Source organism: Carcharhinus amblyrhynchos, chromosome 11 (assembly GCF_965287045.1).
Source record: "Carcharhinus amblyrhynchos chromosome 11, sCarAmb.v2.hapA, whole genome shotgun sequence".
Classification (NCBI taxonomy): Eukaryota; Metazoa; Chordata; class Chondrichthyes; order Carcharhiniformes; family Carcharhinidae; genus Carcharhinus; species Carcharhinus amblyrhynchos.
Window position 1 is genome coordinate 44,355,340 of NC_137334.1, and position 24,540 is coordinate 44,379,879.

The window sequence follows — 24,540 nt, forward strand, 5'->3', positions numbered from 1 at the left end:
CCTGTGGGACACACCTAGCAATCTCGGTAGAAAGGCACCAACAATTTTACCTCAAAACTTTAATTTCCTCCTTTGCTTTTGTGTGTTTTTTTTTTAGCCACCAGTATAAATTAATTAATATTTGGAAAACAGGCTTATCTTACAAAATGTGCATAAGTGCTAGTTTCCATAGGCTTCTAATCAAGTAATTTTGTAGTTGTTGGTCAACATTTGCTGATTTATCCAAACTGGCTTGCATGAATATATTATTTTACCCACAGAGGAGATGTCAGGGGTAAGTTTTTCACTCAGAGGGTGGTGAGTGAGTGGAATCGGCTGCTGTCGGTGGTGGTAGAGGCGAACTTGCTGGGGTCTTTTAAGAGACTTCTGGATGAGTATGTGGGTTTTAATGGGATTGAGAGTTATAGATAGGCCTGGTAGGTATGGATATGATCGCAAATTGTGGGCCGAAGGGCCTGTTTGTGCTGTAGTGCTCTATGTTCTATATTTGCAGTATTGAGGAAGGGAAAAATAATGCAGTTTGACAGAGCTGAATGTGACCCTAAAGTTTAGTAACAAATTCTGAGATCTATTTGTACAAGAGAATTTAGAGTTTAGATAGAGCTAGTGGTGGAGATTGTGGGATGTGGGGTTTGAATTAGTTTATTTCTGGCTTCTGTCAACAGTGAAGGGGAAAGAGAATCAATGTCTGATAGCATTGGAGGGGGAACCTGGGTGCTGAAGCACTAATTTCTCAGAAGAATATAGAGGTAGAAAAAACAGATGCCTAGCCAATTGTTCAAACTGCTTTTGTTGATATAATTGCCAGATGACCTTTTTCTGAATGCTTGGCTGAGCACCAAGATTAGACTCATCTCTGTAGGTAATGTTTACATAGCTCATGGCAGAGTGATAGTTTTGTTATTTTTATTACCTTGTAAAAATGTGATCTTTCTTTGAGTTTCTTAAATGCTTACGTGTTTATTTGCGCAAGGTTAAGAGGGTGAAGTAAATTAAAACTTTTCGTCATTGATACTATAAATAGCTCTGTGTGATTGACACTCACGAGCGTTTTTTTTCCTCAAAGGGGATCTTCAAAACATGTTTGCTTATGTTGTCAATTTCACAGGACATAGAACTTCAGAAGGGGAAGGCCGTTTGGCCCTTTAAGCCTGTCCACCATATAGTATCATGGCTGATCTGATTGCAGTCTCAATCCCACTTTCCGATTTTTCCTCCATAACCCTCAACTCTCTTGTTTATCAAAAATCTATCAAACTGCCTTGAAAAAGTTCAATGATGTGGTCTCTACTGATTTCTGGAGAAATAATTTCACAGAATAATGACCCTCAGGAGGAAAAGTTTCTTCTCGTCTCCATTTTGAAAAGGAGACTTTTAATTCTTAAACTCTGTCCCTAGTTTTAGTCTCCCCCACATGCGGAAATATCCCTCTGGCAGCTACCCTTTCAAGTTCCATTAGAGTTTTGTATATTTTAATGACATCACTTCTCATTTTTCTAAATGGCTTCTGTTGTAACCTCATTTCAAAATTGAATTGAGTGAACCTCCTCTGAACTGCTAATGCATTCCAGTTAATTAGAGTTTAATTTAAGGTTTCAGGAACATTTCAAAGATTTGCCAAATTTGATGATAACCTATTGGTTCTCTGCATAGTGAATACAGGAAGAGTGCGTATGTAGGTTGCAGGGGGCACAGGGCTAATGGAAAGGGTATGGAGGAAGTATGGAGTAGGTGGGTGAAGGCTGGAGAGCCTAACATTCACGAGTGCAATAGGGCCAGCATCCAGTAAATGGTGACAGGTCTGCTAGCCTTGTTATCCACCTGCCTTCATTACCATCTTAGGCCTGATTTCTGAGACAGCAGGCCCATCTCCACCCCTGACAGGTGGGCTCATGGAATCTCTACAGTACAGAAGGAGACCATTCAGCCCACCAAATCTGCAGCGACCCAGCCCCTATGCCCATAACCCCACATATCTGTTTTGTTACTTCCCCTGACACTAGGGCAAATTTAGTATGGTCAATCAACCCACCCACATCTTTCACTCCTCCAAGGTGGAGATAGGATGCAGTGTTAAAAAAATTCCTGACTCCTGGTACCTACCTACTTAACAAAAATCCAGTCCAGCAACACTGTCAACCTCTGGACAATTGACAACAGTCTTCTGAGAAGTGACGCTGTATGCACAAATTTCTCCCAATAGGTATTTAACCCATGAATTAAATCAGATTGTACAAAACTCTGTTCTTTTTTAAAAAGCGTACCATATGTTTGCTTGTTGAGTAACTAACTATTGTTCATGTCAGAGAAGCATTTGTTGCATTATATTTTTACAATTTGTTACCATTCTGGTTGCATTGATCAAGTAATTTTAGTGCCAAGACTTACCAATAAATTCAGTATTAATAAATTGCATAAGTGTGTGGATGACTTTACTTCTGTAGAAGTTTAGATTAAATTAGTAAATGTACCCAAATCAGATTGAGATCGTCTTTACCGACTTTATATGTCAGTGGTTAGCACAGCAGCTTCATAGCGCCAGGGACCCAGCTTAGATTCCCAGGTTAGGTCACTGTCTGTGTGAAGTCTGCTGGTTCTCTCCGTGTATGCGTGGGTTTCCTCCCACGGTCCGAAAGACGTGCTGGTTAGGTGCATTGACCATGCTAAATTTTCCGTCAGTGTACCTGAATAGGCGCTGGAATGTGGTGACCAGGGGGTTTTCACAGTAACTTCATTGCAATGTTAATGTAAGCCTACTTGTGACACTAGTAAAATAAAATTCAGAAGAAATCTGGGCGCAACTTTCCATGTAGCTTGGAAAAGAGTGGAACTGTACTTTTTCTAAACGTAGAAAACTACTGCCACGAGTGAGCATTAAATTAGAATCACTACTGCCAATTTATTTACATGCAAAGCTTTAATTAAGTGAACAGCATTTAAGTCTTGATTGAAACTTGCAGTACCATAGTGGTAGATTGTTGAGCAAACATAGTCAATAATCAGGGACAGAAGGTCTATTAAAAACATGCAGAATTTACATTCTTCTGTTAACTGTATATCCAATGCATGTTTGCAACACTGCAGATCAAGCCTTTAACTGTAGTTGCAACCTGAAAACTGATTGGGGTGATAGGAATGGAAGAAAAATGATGTTAATCAGAGAGAGTCTGTAATATCTGAGTGATTAGCGGCCACTCAATTTGAGCAATAACTATTCATTAGAAGAACTATATACAGAATGCAAGAATGTACTACTGCTTTCTACAGCTCTAGGATCGATTCTGCCCAGGAATGTCCGCACTTAGCCCTGGAATTCGGGCTCTATGGCTTGAGTGGCCAGTTGGGTCACATAACTTGCTACTACAGTGCCTAATCATCTAAATGCCCAGCAGTTTACTGTGAAGCACTGCATTATGGCACAAGAGGGAAAGTTACATATATTTAAATTTGTATCTTCTATGTAGGTAAATAACATCATTACCACTATGTTTTAGTCTATATTTTTGCCACAGAAACCTGTAGCACTTGCAGTAAAAGAAACAGATAAATATTGGGAATACATGAAGCCATAAATTTATAAAGCACCTTTAACATAGAAACAAATTTCCCAATGTGCTTCACAAAGGCATACTCAGACCAAAATCAGCACTAAGCCAAAGGAAATATTAGGCAGGATGACAATATTCTTATTCAGTCTGGGTAATAAGGAATGGAGAGAGATGGAGCAGTTTAAGGAAGGAATTCTAGAGTTTAATGTCTGGAAGACTGAAGCTGTGGCTGTGATGGGGCAAATGGGTTAGAAAGGGCCCAAAAGACAACATCTGGGGTAAAACTGATCTCCTCCTGGAGCAGTGTTTCACAAACCATTGGAGCCATGATATCCTCATGACTTCCCAAGAATGTCATAATGTCAATGCCCTTTTTTTAACCACCAAATAGGTGCAAACACAGAAATCAAATGTAAACAAGTCATTTCTAGCTATATCTTTGCAATTATTTGGAATTAGGAAGAGTCTTACAGTAAGAAATACAGTTGGCAGCTACACAGCCCCTCACAACACCAAGCCACATTCCCATGGCTCCTTAACATTAAACACTAGAAGTTTGTCATTTTTAATGGGGGGGGGCAGTTGATGCTAGAAAGCTGATTCTTATATTGGACACACACACACACACCATTCCCCCCCCTCTGTGTCTCTCGCATGCACACAGACACACTCTTGCCCCTCCCCCTCTTGTCCACAGCCGCCCTCCTCTTCAAGTCATACAGAGTTGAAATGTTAACTGTGTTTCGCCCTGCATAAATGCCTCCAGATCTGCTGAGCTGGGCAACATGGTAACACAGTTGTTAGCGTTGCTGCTTCACAGCTCCAGGGTTCAATTCCTGGCTTGGGTCACTGTCTGTGTGGAGTTTGCACATTCTCCTCATATCTGTGTGGGTTTCCTCCAGGGGCTCCAGTTCCCTCCCACAGTCCAAAGATGTGCAAGTTAGGTTGATTGGCCATGCTAAAATTGCCCCTTAGTGTCCTGAGATGTGTAGGTTAGAGGGATTAGTGGGTAAATATGTAGGGATATGGGGGTAGGGCCTAGGTGGGATTCTGGTCAGTGCAGACCCAATGGCCTTTTGCTGTACTGAAGGTTTTCTATGATTCTATGAGTTCTTTCAGCATTTTCAGATATCCGGCATCCGCAGTATTTTGCTTTTATTTCTGATGTTATAATGTGCTGTTTGAATGCTTGCAGGATTGACCTATATTTGACCCTGATTCCTTAGTTCTTGGAAAGATAATTACCAGACTTGAGATGGATCAAAATCAGTGGCATAAATTGTGTTCAATGTACCTTTGCAATTTCATTATTGTTTTGAGAGGAGCTTAGAATGGGGGCTAAGATATCGTAGGCAGCCCCAGAACATTGATATGCCAAGGAACTAAACTACAGTACAACCTCAGGACAGTTTTAATATTCTAAATATGATAGAAGTAAAAATATAAGTGACCAGTTTCTCGCTAGTGCTTTTACTCTTCTGAAACTGTTGTTTCTAAACTTTAGGATACAGAACTGGGGCAGATGGATGGAATTAAACTACAAATTAACAATGACCTGATTGAAGGGCAAGCAGACATGAGGATCAGTGGCCAATTCTTGTTCCTATGTTCCCAGGCCAGCAAAACGGGGCAATTTTAGCTTAGAAAGAAGGCAAGTAAAATGATGCCATAATAGAAGATAGTAAATGACATTTTAAAAAAATCCACAGCTGCCCTTCAAGGTCATCAATAATAGTAGGGAGCAGGTGCAGGTTCAAACTGGTGAACTTGGAGGTAAGTTAATGGGGAAAAAACCTTAGGAATTGAACAGCCAATTATATACTCAACTGCAAAGTTTGGGGAAAGGTGGAATTGTGGTTTTGCTTTCTGGACTGATGAACGAAGATGGGTAGAATTGCTTTCCTTATCAGTATTTATCTTGTGATCAGTATGATGACATACAAAACAGGAAGTGGCTGACAAGAATCTTAAAATGGTAGGATGAGAGGAACATGAGGCATCCTAGTCATCACAGGAATTCGACTTCCATATCCTGCAAGAATTCTAGAAATCACTCAAGCTGAATTTCTATATTTGTTTATGTACGCAGTTCATGTTGCTTCACATCTGATGGCCCTTAATTCCATTTCAGAATTTTTACTGAAGTATTTGCAGATTCACAGCTGCATGTCAAAGAAAGATAAAATCTGAATAATCTATGAAGATCAACAAGGTACTTCAAATGGAAATTAGATTGTCCCGATTAACTTGCATTTAACATTTTCTATCCGTAGCCAAAATTAGTTAAATGATTCACCAAATCCTGCTTCTCAAGTGAAATATTTTCACATGTCCTATTTTTGGATGTATTACTGAATTGTCTGCATTTCTGTCACACTGCCTGGGACAGTTATCTGCCATTCAGCACTACATTGAAACTTAATTAGTCTTCTCAACCCTTGATTGCATAATTTATTGACCTTTCCCTTCTGTGATTGGGAAGCACTAGTGCATGATCCCAATGCAATATGTATCCTGTCTTGTCAGAAAATAGTCTGGTAAATCTTTTACAACTCTTTCATTGCATATGTGAACAAAGAAAATTACAGCACAGGAACAGGCCCTTCAGCCCTCCAAGCCTGCACTGAGCATGCTGCCGGACTGAACTCAAACCCCCTACCAAAGAACAAAGAAAATTAAAAATACTGTGATGCAGTATTGATAAAACTTTTACTTTTTTAATTAAAAAATTTAATTTTTTGAACAGTCATAGCCTAACTGTTTAAACTGAGGCCATTTTTTATATCTAAAGAAATTGATATTCATATAGGCTGCAGTTGCTGAATGAAGAAAAGGTTAGCTCAAATTTGCCATTGAAGACCTTGATATCATATAGTTAATCTCGTAACTCAATTGACTGCATAGAATTGTACAATAGTACACACAAAAGGAGTCTGTTCAGTTCAGTGAACTCACACTGGTGCTTTTGGGAGTGATCCAGTTAGCTCCACTTCAATGCCCTTTCCCTATTATGCTACTCTTTTCTTCAAGAATTTATCCAATTCCCTTATGTAGACTACTGTTGAATCTATTTTCACCAAAATATTAGACAATGCCTTCCAAATTCTAAGCACTTGATGCAAAAAAAATTATCAATTTTTTTTTCTGACTGTAGGAAACTTGTGTAGTAAACTCTGGCCCAAAGCACTGAACATTCATTAATTTCTTTAAAAGTAATCTCTCAGTTTTACACAAATTGATAACTAGCTGCTGTTGATCTTTTGCAGGCCTCTTAGAAGAGGCACAGCCATTAAAACATTAATGAAAAATGTTAGTGATGCAGAGTTTGCAAACTAAGAGCGACACTGAAGCTCAAGTTCCAGATGCAGCTGTTTTTCCACTCCTGATTGTGACCAAAATATTTCATGGAATTAGAATGTTGCAGCACAGAAGAAAGCCATTTGGCCTGTTGTGCCTATATCAGCTCTTTGAAAAAGCAATCCAAATAATCTCATTGTCCTGCTCTTCCCCCACAGCCATCCAGACTTTACTTCTTCAAAAACTGTAATTATCCAATAACCATTTTTGTAAGTCATTATGGACTGTGCTGCCACCGCCCTTTCATTCCAGGTCATTGTAACTTGCTATGTAAAGAAATTTATATTCATTTTGCCTCAGGTTAAGGTAATTTTGCTTAAATCTCTATCTACTAGTTACTGATCATTCTGCCAATGGAAACAGTTTCTTCTTCTTTGCCCCATCAAAATCATTCATCCTTTTGAACTTCCCTTTTAAATCTTCCCTTAGCCTTCTGTGCTCAAAGAAGGAAATGTCAGCTTCTTTAGTTTGTATGTAACTGAAGTTTCACACTCCTGATAAACTTCCACTAAATCTCCTCTGCACCATTTTTAAGACGTTGACATCCTTCTTAAAGTGATTGGAATTGAAAAGATCAAGCATAGTTTGCCCATTCTGTGCAAGGTTTGCAGTGACACCGCAGTCATCCACAAATTGCAGATGTCCATTATGATCAGTTTAGTTTTGGTGCAGAAATAATTGAGGTTAAAATGTTGTCCATCTAGCTGATGTTTAATTCTTGCACCAGAGAGTAGTTAATTTAGTTAATTTTTGATGAAGTGAATAGCTACTGTCCAGTTGATTGTAAATAGCATAGCTATCACACAGCCTTGCTTGACTACTGTCATGGCTTTGGAGGTATCCGGTTTAGATCTCTCACTCAAGATGGTTTCAGTCATATCATCATGAAACAGTTGCAGGATTATGAAGCACAATCCACGGAGCCTCGCAATATACTCTGTCAAATGCTTTTGTCAGATTAATTGATGAATTGAAGAATTACTCTTGGTGTTTTTAACATTTCTCTTGGATTCTTCTGGTAATAAAGATCATGTGAGTCATTCCACTGGAAGGCCACTCTCTATCCAGGAAGGTTTCCTCAGCGACAGAAAATACATGATTTAAGACAATGCAAGCCAGGATTTTCCCAGCTATTGACAATTTAGGGAATAGCTTGATAATTTCCACAGTATGATTTATCTCCCTTCTTGAAGATAGTTACAATTACTACATTCCTGAAATTGAGGGCTGGTGTTCTTTATCCTTCCAAATCCATAGGACGTATGCATGGAGTCTTGTGAGCAAAAGCCATCAGCTCTGAAGACCTTGGCTAAAATATTATTGGCTCACAAGCCCAATCGTTTTTCATTCATTTGATTGGTTTTTGAAACTCTCTCATATATGGTTGTTCACCCACTGATTCTGCCACAAGAAATTGAGGGATAGTGTGCGGTATAGCCTGGAGAGTATCAGCTGCCACTGTGGATTTTTCAGTAGAGCCATTGTTGGAAATACTCTTTCTAGCATGGCATTATCATTGTTAAGAAGAGAGATGCTGTCCGGAGAACGAAGGGGAGTTTGTTCATTTGACTTTGGTTTATAGGTGGCCTCACTGCTTTTCAAAAAAGTATTGCGTGTCAAGCCGGACAACATGTTGGATTTGTCAGGTTTTCTCTTCCTACTACTTATCCTTTATCTTCTTCATTTGTCTTCAAGTGTCAAGCTTGAGCTTTTGGAATGTTGCCACCTTCTCTTGTGATCTTGGATTGTTCTGCCAGGCAATGAAAGCTACTCAACTTTGTTCTAGGAGGTTACATATTTCTATAGCATACTAGTTGATTCAGTTCACATGATCCTCAAACCCAATAATCTGACACTGGGGTCTACTACTTTGTTTAATCCCATTATTGTCCAAAATTGAGTTGGCTGTCTGAAGATTTTACGGGTTGGGTATGAATTGCACTTGGAATTCTTTTCGTTGGCAAGTCTACTTTGTCTTGAGCACTTATTTCTTGTGATGTCTTGGTGCTAGGTGGATCTTCATCATTGATCAAACAAGTGGATGACCTGCCCAGCAGGCATCAGTCCTATTGAATTCTGCAGACAAGAAATTCAGCCTTTCCTTGAATGTTGCTAAAACAAAACTCGTATGTTAACACAGACCTGGTCAGTCAATTATTCTTCTCCCATATCTGTTGAAGGAAAGATTTGGGAATATGTTGAAGAATCCCAACCATCTCTGTTGAAATGAAAAGATCCAACAAAGAGTGAGCTGTGCCAACTTGGCCTTCTGCAAACTATGACATAGTATTTGACAACAAAGACCTCTGCAAGTCATCAAAATTCCTAGTGTACAGAGCAGTGTCATCACCATGTTCCTGTACAGCAGTGAGACTGGACTGTATATCAGCGAATGTAACAGAGCATATTACACCAGCAATGCCTCCATTGCTGCCTCTGGATTTAATGGTAAGACTGCCAAACAAATCACGGTGTCCTTCTTGAGCCAGTTCCACAAGTATTCAGGCAAAACTTCTTCAAAATCAACTTCAATGGATTGAACACTGTCTGGATGGCCAAAAAGCATCTCCCCTGCCAGATCCTATTTTCTCAACTCTTGAATGGTCAGTGTTCCAGGTAGGACAATAAAGCAAACATCAAAGACACTCTGAAGTTCTTATTGAAGCATGGCAGCATTGACATTAACAACTGGGAGGAACTTATTACAAATTGTTCAAAACAACAACTTATCCATCAGCTTGCGTCATGAGTCCAAATACAGAGTGGCAGGAGGAAAGGAAAGAAAAGGAAGCATTTTGGTTTCCACTGGCACGTGGGACATCCTGTCCCATATGGCCAAATTACCTTGGTTCAAGAAACGGTCAGTTGTTTCATTTGATGACACATTAGCTCAGAATCGAGTAGACATCCTTCAATCGAAGGCTGGCTGACAGTGATGTTGCTGAGTGCCCAGAATTGGGCAGAGTACAATCTGGCTGTATATTGTGGGAAACCAACATGGTCACTAAATCTTTTGGAACAGTTGTACAAACTCCACCTTTCCATAGCAGGGATAGATTTATGTGTAAAATCATCTGAAACTCTTGGACCTTCCAATAGTATGTCAAAGTTTTTTTTTTGTATTTTGAACAGAACTATTTTCATTATGCACTTCTCTAGATTTTGTGTTTTGGCTTGATTTAACTTAATTTGATAATTTATGTTGAAAACCAGTCATAAATTATATCTGGTTTTATTTTTCACTCTGCATTATGGTTGTGAAGCACATGTTGAAACAAAGTTACACTCATAGCAATTCCATATAATGTGCAAGCTTTTGGTCTTCCTGCTAGTTTAAGTGAATAAGACTAATACTTTTTGGCAAGATGTCGTCATTATAATTATTCCACAACACAGCAGTTTATGAGCAACATCTACAATAAAGTTAGTGAAAAGAAATCTCTCAGAACTCTAGAAAACAAGTGAACGTTGAGTTTTTTGAAAGGTAGCTGGATTCACAAATGTTTAGAGACCATTGTCAACAAGCTGAAGAGGAATTTCAATTGTGCGCAATTCGCTGACTGTGATGTGCCCAAATACAGGTGGTTTCTTCACACTGCCCAGTTATTTGTTGAATTTTCCTGTAGTGCACGCATCATTTATTTTTGTATTTCTTTGACATTTGCAAGATGAGTCAAAAAATCATTTATTTATATTTCTGTTCCAAGAAACAAATTCCTGCTAGAGATCAGCTGCAGAGTGTACAAAGCTATTATATATTGATGCTAGTTTTGAAAGACTCTGCACTACCAGTGATCATGTTGAAATATAGCTGGGATATATAAACACATGCATCCAAATTGTGCTTCATGGCAAAGAAAATTGACCAGAATCACTATCATTGTACTATGCTAATTTCATTTGTTGGGTATAAGACTGAATTTCACATTCTTTAGGTAAGCTCTGCCTTTCTTCCATGCCTGGTACTCATTGTACCCATAAAAGATTTGGAGGTGGGGGGTGGGGGGCAGTGTGCCTGGTCCAGCAGCTTGCAGAATTTGGATAATGTAATCAAGTTTCTCTATCAGAGGTTCATATTTCCATTTTTAATGAAGCAATTATAAGTATTAAATTGCATCTTATCCCCTACATTGGTTTTTATTCATGTGAAGGGCACCATTTCTGCATGAGAATGTTTTTTTTCACAAAGCTTTCGTCCATTATCATTTATTGTATTTCAACTTGAAACTGTGGCAAAGTGCTGGGGATGGAATTTTCTTTTGGAATTCCCAACTGTGCTCCAAAACTGAGATGAGGAAATTGGCCTGAGGGGCACCAAATTCAAGCGCACTGTCCGGACCTGATATTTTGTCTATGCTTGATAGCAGCCCAGAACACGGATGTTGCTAATCACATACAAGAATGTCAAATATGTTTAAAAAGAAAGTTGGAACTTGTTGGTGGAATCATAGACTAATTAGCTTGTCAGCGATAGTAAAGTTAATGCAGAAAATATAATAAAGTCAGCATGGGTTTGAAAACACAAGTTATGCTTGACCAACTTTTAAAAATTGAGGAAGTAACAAAGGATAGCCAAGGTAATGCCATAAACTTCATATATTTGGATTTTTGGGAGGCTGGCCAAATCATAGCAAATTCATGATTAGGGTGAGAATGTGGAGTCAATTGCAAGTGGCAGAATGGATTAAAACCTGGTGTCAAGCAGAGAACAGAGTAGTGACTGAAGGTAGGTACTTGAATTGGCAAATGATCCGTAGTAATGGTGTTGGGACCATTAATGTTCATTATTTACACAAACAATTTAGACTCGGAAATTGGGAGTACAGCTTAAATTTGCAAAACCCAACTTGGGGCAGTACAATTAATGTAGAGAACTGCAATGAAAAATCAAAGACATTTAATAAACATCAGAATGCACAAATAATTGGGAAATAAACTTCAATATGGATAAATGTATGTGGTGCATTTTGGTAGGAAGGGTGAAAAGGCTATATACACCTTAAAAAGCAAATGCCTAAACAGGATTTTAAAAAAAGCAGAGGGATCTTGGGAACAGGTATTGAAAACACATATTCAAGATGTCAATGGTCTGCTCAATCATTGAGCAAGTTGTAGAATGAATGGTTTTATACTTCTGAGGCACTTTTGTGGCTGCTGAAGTGGGGGCATCAGCCGCATCTATTAATGGTCGCCGTTGTCACCAGGGAGCCAGTTCCTGGGTGTGCTGAGGGCCCTCAATGTTCTGTGGCACATTTGAATGATTTGTGATTTCCAAGTCATGGGAACTTCCAGGCTATCTCACTTATACCTGCATTATCTGCTACTGGTAATTGCAGACCAGCTGCATATTGAGAAAGTGGAGACTTTTCCTGTTGATGAATTCTAGTGGCTGCTACCAGGAAGCTCTTAAAGCCACGTGAATTGAGTTGATGGCACTCTGCACCTGTGGGAATCCGAGGATCATTGCAAATTCCACTGCTCTGGAAAGCTAACTGGCTTCATCTGGGATAAACTGGATGTGATAATGCACCTTGATAAATAGGGTATCCTCAAGCTCTCAAATGCATTTATTCTTGAGAAATTCCACTGAGGTCCCCAGTGATGTGCTGGAATGAGCCACTTGTGAAGAAGTTCGGAGTGGCCATCACTTTTGGAGCCACTGGCCTCCCAATCCCAATGGCATCAACTCCTCCCAGAAAATGTGGCAGATGTGAACCACTTTGTAGCTCACCTGGAGGTATGAGAAATATCTGTTCACTTGTCTTTGACAGATGCCTCCAGTCAGTGGCTCTGTCATCCTCAGCTTCTAGGTCTTGAGAGTGCCTGGTTGGCGCTTGTTCATTTAGGGTGAGGCTCTTCCCTTAGCCACCTGGCAATGACTGTCTCTGTCTCTGTCTCCGTCTCCATCAACTGATTGCCAGGTTGAATGCAACACCGCATGCTCCACCCATGAGGCACTCGCTCATTTCTGTGGAAACATTGAACAGAAGCCTACGATGATCGCCTTCCATTTGTGAACCTGGAAGTCAGTGTGAAGCCCATGGGCTGAGTTCATTCCAACCATTATATCCAGTACAGCTTTCTGAATTAATGGTAGGATACCTACTGCTACCACCCCCACCCCCTCGCCTCAGTCCCAAAAGGTTCACCACTTATTCTCAAACTATGACTCCTAATTCTGGACTTCCCCATTATCGGGAACATTCTTTTTGAATCTATCCTGTGTAATCCTGTTAAAATTTTGAGTTTCTATGAGATCCCCTCTCGCTCTTCTGAACTCCAATGTATATAATCCCAACCGACTTGATTTCTTTTCATATAACTGACCTGCCATCCCAGGAATCGGCCTGGTAAACCTTTGCTGCAATCCCTCTATAGCAAGGACATCCTTGCGCAGATATGGACATGAAATTGCACACAATACTCTAGTGTGGCCTCACCAATTTCCTTTACAATTGCAATAAAACATTCCTATTCCTATGATACTCAAATCCTCTCCCTATGAAGGCCAACATACTATTTGCTGCCTTTACTGCCTGCCATATGCTTACTTCCAGCTGGAGCCCCAGTGAAAATTAGCTATGAAGAGTGGTTGGAGAAACTTAGTTTGTTCTCACTGGAACGACTGAGGTTGAGAGTGACCAATAGAAATCTACAAGATTCTGAAGGGCATGGACAGAGTGGATAGTCAGAAGCTTTTCCCCAGGGTGGAAGAATCAATTACTATGGGCAAGGTTTAAAGGAGATGTATAAGGCAAGTTTTTTTTTACACAGGATGATGGGTGCCTGGAACTTGCTGCCAGGGGAGGTAGTGGAAGTAGATACAATAGTAACTTTTCAGGGGCATCTGGACAAATACATGAATAGGATGGGAATGGAGGGATATGGTCCCTAGAAGGGTAGGGGGTTTTAGTTCAGTCGGGCAGCATGGTTGGTGCAGACTTGGAGGGCCAAAGAGCTTGTTTCTGTGCTACAATTTTCTTTGTTCTTTGTTAGAGCCTCAGTTTTTTAAATTCTGATTCTTGTTTATAATTCCCTTTATACTGTCAACCCTTCTTTTCTGTGTAATCTCCTCCAACTCCGGTCCCACAACTCTCCATGATATCTGCATTTCTCTAATCCTGGTGTCTTGATTTTAGTTGTTCCACTATAATTGGCCTTCAGATGCATAGACCCTAAGCTCTGGAATTCGCTCTCGAAATCTCTCCACTTCTCTCTATCTGTCTTTCATCCCTTTGTGTTCCTTAAAACCTACCACTTTGGGCCACCTGCCCAGTATTGCATTATCTGTCTGTCATATTTTGCTGTGTAATCATCTTTAGATGTTTTATTGCATTGAATCTGCTACATATTGCTGTCATTGTTAGAGTGTGGATGACGCCACCCCAGAGAGTAGTTGAGAAGACTAGCATAGGTATATTTAAGGAGAATCTGGATAAACACGGAACAAAGGAATAGAAATATATTTATGAGAAGAAAGGTGAAAACAAACTTGTAGAGTATAAGCGCCAACTTGAAGAATGCATCTGCCCCAATTCACAATCCAATTCGGGACCAAATTGGCATCCTGAGACTGTTTCCTGATTACTGGTGTAATCTCTGTCAATGAGGCCCCCATTTTGGTGCCCATCTCTAGATCCCACCCTGGCCTATCCCTAATTCTCCTGACTCCTGTACCTCATGCAAGTATGTCACAGTTTTATCATTCCCAGTGCTCCTTTTAACAATAACAACTTGTTTTTAAGTCTTTAACATATAAACTTTGTCAAGGTGCTTCAGAACTGGAGCATTATCAAATAAAATTTGACACACAACCGCAGAGTTAATATACCTAAGTAAATATATAACTCTGAGGATGAGTCATATGGACTTGAAATGTTAACTATATTTTCTCTCTCCACAGATGCTGCCAGACCTGCTGAGTTTTTCCAGCATTTTCTGATTCTGAGTGTGAGTGTTTGGTCAAAGGCATAGATTTCAAACAGCGTCTTAAAGAAGGGTAGGGAGCGAGGTACAAAAGTATAGGGTGGAAATTCCAGATCCTCCAGCCTGGATAGTTGCCATAGTAAGATCCTTTTCTGACAAGCCAATTAGGAGAGGGGGTTTTTAATTGGGTTTAGTGGTCTTTGAAGTATGTATTGCCTTCAGATCTAATCTAAGACTTAAATCCAATAAAACGTGACTAATAGACTCCTCAGTTTGAACCTATACATAGGTGATCCTGTGAAATGCTGCTTCCTATCTGGGTTGTTGATGGACAGGTTGAATGATTTGTGTGGTCTAATCACTGACAAATTATACTACAGTGTCATGTGGACAGAAATCATACATTGGACTAGAAACTCCTCACTTAGTTTGAATTTTAAATTTTATTGTTCAAATCCTTACATCATGCTCAATGCAAGTTTGGGTGCTAGAGAAAGTAACTGAAAGTTACTTATATTTGGCAAGTAAATCTCCCTTTCTCATTAAAACACACCACACCAAGTGACCAAAAGCTATCACAAATAAACACAAATGAGTAAGAAATCAAAGAACGTAAGAACCAGGAGCAGGCCATCTAGCCCCTCGAGCCTGCCCCGCCATTCAATAAGATCATGGCTGATCTGTCATGTCTCAGTTCCACATTCCCGCCCTCTCCCCATAACCTTAATCCCCTTGCCTGTCAAAAACCTATCAACCCGCATCTTAAATATATTTAGCGAGGCAGCCTCCACCACTTCAACAGGCAGAGAATTCCAGAGATTCACCACCCTTTGAATGAAGAAGTTCCTCCTCATCTCCGTTCTAAACCGCCCCCCCTTTCTCTTGAGGCTGTGCCCTCTAGTCCTACTGTCCTTTCTGAGCGGGAAGAGCCTCTCCACCTCTATCCTATCCATCCCATTCATCATCTTATATGTCTCAATGAGATCTCCCCTCATTCTTCTAAACTCTAACGAGTACAAGCCTAGTTTATTCAGCCTCTCCTCATAGTTCAACCCCCTCAACTCCGGTATCAGCCTAGTAAACCTCCTCTGCATTCGCTCCAAGGCCAAAATATCCTTGTGTAAGTGCGGCGACCAAAACTGCACACGGTACTCCAGCTGTGGCCTCACCAGTGCCCTATACAGCTGCAGCAAGACCTCCTACTTTTATATTCAATCCCCCTCGCTATGAAGGCCAGCATCCCATTCGCCTTCCTGAACTCCTGTTGCACCTGCAAGCTGGGTTTTTGCGACTCGTGCACAAGGACCCCGAGGTCCCTCTGCACCGTCGCATGCTGCAGTTTTTCGCCATGTAAGTAATAGTCCTTCCTACCATTATTCCTACCAAAGTGGACAACTTCACATTTGCCAACATTAAATTCCATTTGCCAGTTCCTGGCCCATTCGCCCAGCCTATCTAGATCCTTCTGCAGACTCTCCATACCCTTCGCACAACTTGCCGTTCCACCAATCTTGGTGTCATCAGCAAATTTCGACACCATACACTCGGTTCCCTCCTCCAGATCATCTATATAAATGGTAAATAGCTGAGGCCCCAGCACCGACCCCTGGGGCACGCCACTAGTCACCATCCGCCAATCCGAATAGCACCCATTGACCCCCACTCTCTGCCTCCTATTTGACAACCAATCCCCTATCCACGCTAACACCCTACCCCCAACTCCATGCCCCCTGACCTTCTGTAATAACCTCTTGTGAGGCACCTTATCAAACGCCTTCTGAAAATCAAGAAACACCACATCCACTGGCTCTCCTCTATCCATCGCACTGGACACATCCTCATAGAACTCCAATAAATTCGTCAAACAATCATAGAAACCCTACAGTACAGAAAGAGGCCATTTGGCCCATCAAGTCTGCACCAACCACAATCCTACAAATCCCTACATATTTTACCCACTAATTCCTTTAACCTATGCATCTCGGGACACTAAGGGGCAATTTTAGCATGGCCAGTCAACCTAACCTGCACATCTTTGGACTGTGGAAGGAAACTGGAGCAGCCAGAGGAAACCCATGCAGACATTGGGAGAATATGCAGACTCCACACAGACAGTGACTCAAGTTGGGAATCGAACCCAGGTCCCTGGAGCTGTGAAGCAGCAGCACTAATCACTGTGCTATCGTGCCGCCCGTGGATGCCAATGAAAGTATATATTGAGTTAACATTATATTGATACTAAAAATTAATACTAGAAAATCATGGATATATTCTTAACAAGTCAGCATTTAAAAAGAGAAAACTTGTTTATCATTTAAGGTCAGACTGTTGACCAGAACCAAAGTTTTGCTTTATTCTGGAAAATCTCAGCAGGTCCAGCAGAATCCGTGGGGAAGGAAATAAGTCAGACAGCCAATATTTCTGATTTTAAGACATTTCTTCAGGTCTGGAAGATATAAATAAATAGTATTTTAAAAGAAACCAAACAAGTTCATAAGATATATGAGCAGAATTAAGTCATTTGACCCATCAAGTCTGCTTGCCATTCAATCATGCTGATATGCTCCTCATCCCCATTCTGCTGTCTTTTCCTCATAACTCTTCAACCCATTACCAATTAAAAATCTGTCTAACTCCTCAAATTTACTCACTGTCCCAGCATCCACCACACTTTGGGGTAGCGAGTTCCATTGATTCACAGCTCTTTGACAGGAGTAGTTTCTCCTCAACTCTGTGTTAAATTTGCTACCCTTTATCCTAAGACTATGACCTCTTGTTTGAGAGTACTCCACAAGAAGACGCATCTGTTCCACGCCTACTTTATCCATACCTTTTATCATCTTGTACAGTTCTATTTGGTTTCCCCTCATTCTTCTAAATTCCAGACAGTATAGGCCTCAACTGTTCAATCTCTCTTCATATGACAAAATCCTCATCTCTGAAATCAATATAGTGAATCTCCTCTGAACAGCCTCCAATGCCACTACACCCTTCCTCAAATAAGAGAACCAAAACTGTGCACAAGGGGAAAGAGAACAAATTACACAGAAAAAAAGAAATGAAAACCTGCTGAAGTGCTTGAGTGGAGAATAAGAGATGCTCAAGTGGTGCAAAGGATATTACCAAAAGACAAAAGAATCAATAATGAGACTGATTTTGATCAAAGACCCAGCATTTGTTCAAAGGCCAGGATTTTATGCATCAACCCCCAGAGTTGGGTCAGCAGGTGGGGTTGAGGCTGATCCAGGGAAAGTGCCTCCTGTACTGGCACCCAATGTCCATCAGAAGCCCATCCCAATGTGTTTCTCCACAGACTATTTCTCCCATTCGCTGAGTTCTGCCAGCCTGGCTCTGCTATGACCACAGACGTATTTGATGATCTGGGACTCGTGATCCCACTTTTTTGGGGACTGCCTGTAGTTCCAGCAGTGACCTTCCTCCTGGTGATGCTGCTGAGACAAGAGAACTGTCAGTCATTCAATTAGCCACCAGAGGGGAGATTTACTCCCCAATGGAGGCAGAAGACTGGCCTCAAACCAATTGAAGATCCAGTGACCATTATCTGCCTGCAAAGTGAGCTGGCATTGGAGGAAGGAGTAGGGTGGGGGTTTGAGGGCAGGGAAGTAAAACATGACAAAGCCACTGCCCACCTCCAGAAAATTCAGCCCAAAAAATGAAAGTAGCTAAAGGATCATTAAGAGGGTCTTTTATTTCCCCTTTATAGGAATTTAGGCATAGGTTTAAGGTGAGAGGGGAGAGATACAGAAGTGTTCAGAGGGGCAATTTTTTTCACACAAAGGGTGGTGAGTGTCTGGAACAAGCTGCGAGAGGTAGTAGTAGAGGCGGGTACAATGTTGCCTTTTAAAAAGCATTTAGGTAATTACCTGGGTAAGATGGGTATAGAGACATATGGGCCAAATGCAGGCAATTGGGATTAGCTTAGGTGCTTTAAAAAAAGGGCGGCATGGACAAGTTGGGCCGAAGGGCCTGTTTCCATGCTGTAAACCTCTATGATTCTATGTTTCACTATTTTAATATTTCATATTCAAAAAGAACGGAAGATTGTAGAATGAAGAGTATGCTGGAGAAGCTGCAAGAATCTTTTTTAATTTCCTGATTATTCTGTGATTAAAGTAATCCCTTTAAAGACTATTACATCTACATAGTTTTTTATTTTGTTTATTATCATAGAATCCTTACAATGCAGAAAGAGGTCGAAAGAGCATCCCACCCAGGCCCTTCCCTATGCCTGTAATGCTGCGCATTTACCATGGCCAATCCCCCCTAATCTACACATCTTTGGATGTCAAGAGATAACTGTGCATGGCCAATCCATCTAACCAGCGCATCTTGTGGGAGGAAACCGGAGCACCCAGAGGACATGGGGCTAATATGCAAATTCCACATGGAATCACCTAAGGCCGGAATTGAACCCAGGTCCCTGGTGCTGTGAGGCAGCAGTGTTATCCACTGTGCCATCCTCTTGCATTCCTACATCCTACAAATCTGGTTATATTATTTAAGTTTAAATAGTATAGAGCAATTAAGCTATCATTTAGTATTTTGATATTTGGATTCAAATGCTGATTAATGCATTGTATTTATGGGATTTAGAGGCCTTTGAGAAATGGTCAACGCTCTTGTCAGAATGGTTTTGGAAGAACTGCTCAATTCCAGAAAAGTTAAGTGGCAATCAGCACGAGTGGGGGCAATAGAACAGATAAGAATGTGATATAGGATGCAGTGAACAACAAAGAAGTCCAATTCTTTGAAATTTTCTCAAGGCTGTTCATGTATAACTTAGTCTGACTGTGTACATGTTTATAGTGAAGAGGTTATATACACAACTACCTATGGAGCTATTAGAATGTAGTTAATATTTAAGTATTCACCTGAATATTTATAGACAGTCTTTTATGTGAGTGACTTGCAACTCAATTTACTTTGATTTGCTCAGATATGTAAACTTTGCAGATGACAAAACCCTAAAAAAACTTAAGAGGAAATTGAACAGCTTTCTGCTGTGTAGTAAGCTGTCAAAAGGATGTTGGCTGCTTCCTTTGTGGATCAAGTAACTTAGCAAATGTAAGAAACTTGAACTTCAAAAAAATACTCTTGCAGAAATGTAAGAAATATAAGTGAGAGCTTGCTCAGCAAAATGTGTATAGGGAAAATGATTCTAGCTAAATATATTTTATGTGTTGATGTGAAAATAAAAGACTCGTCTGTTTTGGTTCGGCTATAAATACTGCAGTCACAAGCACTGCTGTTTCTACTATAAGTTGCGGTTCTAGAAAACTAGTTAATCCTAGCAAGGTTATTGTTTTTAAAGTGCAAATCTGGGAGGTCAGTGAAGATGGTAAAATATAAAAATAATTATCAGGTATATTAAAGAAAAACAAATAATATTTTTAGGATGCTACTTATCTGCATGTAAATGCATACTGACATTACAACAGCAGTTGTACCCCAAAAGTATTTCATTGACTGTAAGTTGCTTTGGGATATCCTGAGAAGCAATGAAAGACAGTATATAAATGCAAATTCATTTTAAATGAGCAGTATAGGCATATGGCAGAAGTTGTCAATGTATTTCTTTGACAAGTGCTTTAAAGGCTTTTATTTTTAGGTCACCGTTACATTTACTGTATGTAATGTTGAAAGATGGAAACAGGCCAATAGTGTTGTTCCACCATGAGCTTAACCACTGTTGTGAGAGCATTGATCGCAAATGAGGTGCGGTGAGGAAGTCTGACGTTTAACATGCAGCTAACAGGAAGCAAGCAAAAAGAATTTCAGGGAACTGTACAAATTTAAAGCTTTTGAAATAGACTGAAACATTCTAAAGGTAAGCAAATTCAATTTAAACATAAAACAGTGCTAAGCAGTCCCTTTGGTATTTCCAATGCCGCAGTAATTAGTTTTTGTAGCTAATCTGCATTTTGAACGGTCAAAAAGTCTGCATCAGATGAAGCTGTAGAGGACAGAGTACTCTAGTTAAAACCACAATTTAGAGGAACTGAAATATGAATGCAGCATTAAAGTTTGCAAAAGCTAGCAGCCATGCTCAAAATAGAGGTTGCGCTTTAGAAATTCTTTTGAAACAAACATGGGACAAATATCTTCATCATGTTTGGAAGAATTTATCAGAAACATTAATTTGGAACTCAAATGTTCTGATTCGTACAAGACTTTGACTAACTTTGAGATGGATCAATACAGAAGACACAAATCCAATATTGCACTGTGACTTTCTTCAGCAGGAACTTACTGTACAATATACTTTTATGGATTTGCAGTACAAATATTAGAATCCTTTAAAGCATTTCTTTAAAATGCTGATATGGCAAATAATGTATTTTGTTATACTGTAAGCTGTTTATACCCATAATTTCAGAATAAAACATTTGATCAATAACATAATACCATGTTAACAATTTTTTTTAAAAATTACAAGTTGCTGGAGCACAAACTTAATTTGATGAAGTGTATCTCTGGTCCATTTAAATAAACTCTCTCCACAGGAGAATACTCTGTTCAACCCTTTTGAATAGGGAAAGATTTTTGCAGGTTTTTAGTGTTTAATTTTCAAAGTGCTAAAAACTATCTCTTTCAGCTGCTTTTTTTCTATTAATGGTGTTGCAAAACACAACAGTCCATTCTTCATATAGGTTTTTGTTTTAGGAAGTTCAGTTCAAACAATTAATGTCCCACTGATGCGCATACAATCAGTTGAAAATTGGTGAAACATAACTTGGTTATAAAAGGAGGGGGTGTATGCTGAGAATTCTAAACCTTTTAAATATCTTAGCAGCAAATGTCTTAAATTCTTGTCAGCCACTGATTCTATGTTGAATTTATTTAATTGTGTAAAGGTACTTAGAAGTGTCAAACTAGGCATTTAACATAACTTTGTTACAATTATTGACCATCCATTGAGTATTTTTATTTGGTCTGAAATTTCAATGTCCGGGTTGTTGAGGCTTCCGCACAGTGTATGGCATTTATTTAAAATAAAACTTCAGACGGCAATATGTAGCTTCAATGTGCTCAACTTGAAAATATTATTTTTAACGAAGTAAGAAGTTACTTTCATTGGTGTCATGGGCGAATTTAAAGGGGTACAATTTTTGTATGTTAGCATGATAGTGACATGCACATTTGTACTAATACATCTAAGCAATTTTTAAAGAATTGACAGAGATCTGGAGATTTATCTTTTACATGAAGCAAAAAGTAGGGGAATTGGAATGTATGTGGGTTTTTCAGCAAAGTGCTAACGTAAGCAGAAGTTCAGTGTTTTTCCCAAATACTAGCTGATTTAGCAATTGTGTTAAAACATGCTAAATGCCTTTTATTAAACAGGAAATATGAAAAAATGCAACTTTTGAAGCCTGAAGGTTTTGAAGACTTTGTTGATGGGCTAGAAATGCTAACCTGTAGAGAGAATTATTTTCTCACATCTGTTTAAAAAAAAACATAAAAACGTGATTGGCATTTAAAGTTTTACAGTTGCACTTGTCTATCCATTTCACCAGAAGTAAAGATTTGTAGATTTACAGATTCAGACTACTTTCTGGATGTACTTTGTGCTCAGTTAGTCAAGCAAAGCAGTGACATTGTGAAGAAATGTAGGGGTTGAGAGTGCACAACGGAAGTGTCTGAATGGAAATAGAGTACTTCCATTTTGTCTTTCATAATTGCTGAGACACGAATATTGTTTTTACTGTCAACAATTGCATTGAAATGTAACTGAGTTTCTAAATTGTATTTAATTATGTTATCAAAATTTAGTTACTTTAATACAGAAAACCTGTTTCAGAAATTATACGAGCAGGGATTATAAAAGTCAGTACATGATTAGTTCTGTGGTTTGGCTGATAAATTATCATCTTATTCTCATAATCCTTGAAGGTATTTGGATAAGAATTTGACTGGTTCCTAAAATCAAAATTGTCCTGAAAGGACCTGCTTTCTCAACATCTATAACACTAGTTCTTGTAACTGGGTTTGCTATAAAAGTCTCATTGTTCATTGTCAACATATTTCCAAGAGATATTTATGGAAAACAGGTCTCTGGTTTCTGACAGTTGAGGAAATGTATCATTTTATTCAACCAGTTTTTCATTTTGGAGATCAGTCCTTCCACAAACATTCTAAATGCTTGACTCCATTTTAAACAAAATTGCATGTGAGCAGTTAATCATTTATGATAGAAGGTTGTAAATACCTTGGTGTATCACTTGGTGTATCAAAATAAAATTCGGTATTTCAAAGAAATAATTCTGTCCATCAGCCTATAATGTGCTGCTTATGAATACTTTGTCATATATTTAATTGTCCTTTCAAGTATTATTATTTGTCAACGCAAGTAATCATGGAGCCAAGATTAAAAAAAGAAGGAAACTACATCAGATGGAATTTAATTTTTAAGCAATGTAATAAAATATTTACAAAGCATTCTGAGTGAGTTAATGCTGGACAAATATTGTGGCACTGATGCACCTTTTTGCATGCATGTTGTTTCCTTAGAGTATTAAAATATTTTGCCCCAGTTTTATTTTTCCTCCCCTCTTATTTTTCTATCAGCTGTCAACAGTGTTAGCACAGCTGCCTCACAGCATCAGGGGCCTGGGTTCAATTCCAGCCTTGGAGGACTGTATGGCATTTGCACATTCTCCCTGTGCCTGCATGGGTTTCCTGCCACAGTCCAAAGATATGCAGGTTAGGTGGATTGACCATGCTAAATTGCCCCTTAGTGTCCAAGATGTGTACGTTAGGGGGATCAATAGGGCTACATAGATAGAGCCTGGGTAAGATGCTTTTTTGGAGAGTTGGTGGAGAGGATTGTTCCCTGAAGTCCCTGGTCGCACTAGGAAAGGAGAGAAATGGGCAAGTGAAGAGAGAAACATACGAAGGAGCCAGGGAAATTAGGTGAGAGAGGCAGGCAAAGAAAATGAGAGACAAGTGGAAAGAATGTGAGAATTGGAAGAAGAAAGAACAATGCAGGCAGTTAGAAACAATGATGAACAAAATCTTTACACAATAGAGACAGGAGATTTAAGGAGTGGAAGGACAAACACAAGAGAATTGGGGAGTGTGGTCAGTAAGTAAACACTAGCAAAAATGATGCTGCTTGTTGCCATTTTGTCTGTGATCAGCATTGCGGAAGTATTAATACTACTTCAATCTGATGAAATTCTTGTTACCTCCCCCAATGATGTGGAGGTGAAAGTGCCACATTAAAAAAAATGTGGATAAATTATTCAAAGTAACACTTGGTTACTTAGAAAACATAACAATAAATAAAAGTAAATCAACAAACTGCATGAATATTTCTTCCTCATTAAACAAAATGACTATGATGTCAAATCAGTCCAAGAATTACAATTATGTTTTTTGTACTTTACTTTGGGAATCCTATCCTAACAATTTAATAAACAGGACATCCAAATATCAATTATCAAATGTGATATCCTCAGTGAAGACTGTGTTACTTTTAGCTTTGCCAGATTTTCTTATTTCTGTGTATGTGTATTTATTATAAAAGGGCTCTGTAAGAAGTCTCTCAAAACCTGGTTAAAATCCAACAAGTTTATTTGGCATCATGAGCTTTTGGAGCACTGCTCCATCATCAGGTGAGTGGATGTAGGGTCTCCACCTCACTATTACAAAAGAAACACTGATATGTTTAATATCCAGGATTAAT

General features: G+C 39.3%; 1 protein-coding gene across 5 annotated transcripts in view; it reads left to right on the plus strand.

The window, feature by feature from the left end:
- The window catches only part of wipf1b (WAS/WASL interacting protein family, member 1b), a 98,021-nt gene that overhangs the window by 11,564 nt on the left and 61,917 nt on the right, over positions 1-24,540 (plus strand). For 2 of the 5 annotated variants that reach the window (XM_080198960.1, XM_080198958.1), the window contains exon 3: positions 5,680-5,760. The exons of the other annotated variants lie outside the window; for them this stretch is intronic. The gene's annotated coding sequence lies outside the window, so the exon portion shown is untranslated. The remainder of the gene's footprint in view (positions 1-5,679; positions 5,761-24,540) is intronic. 5 annotated transcript variants of the gene reach the window in all.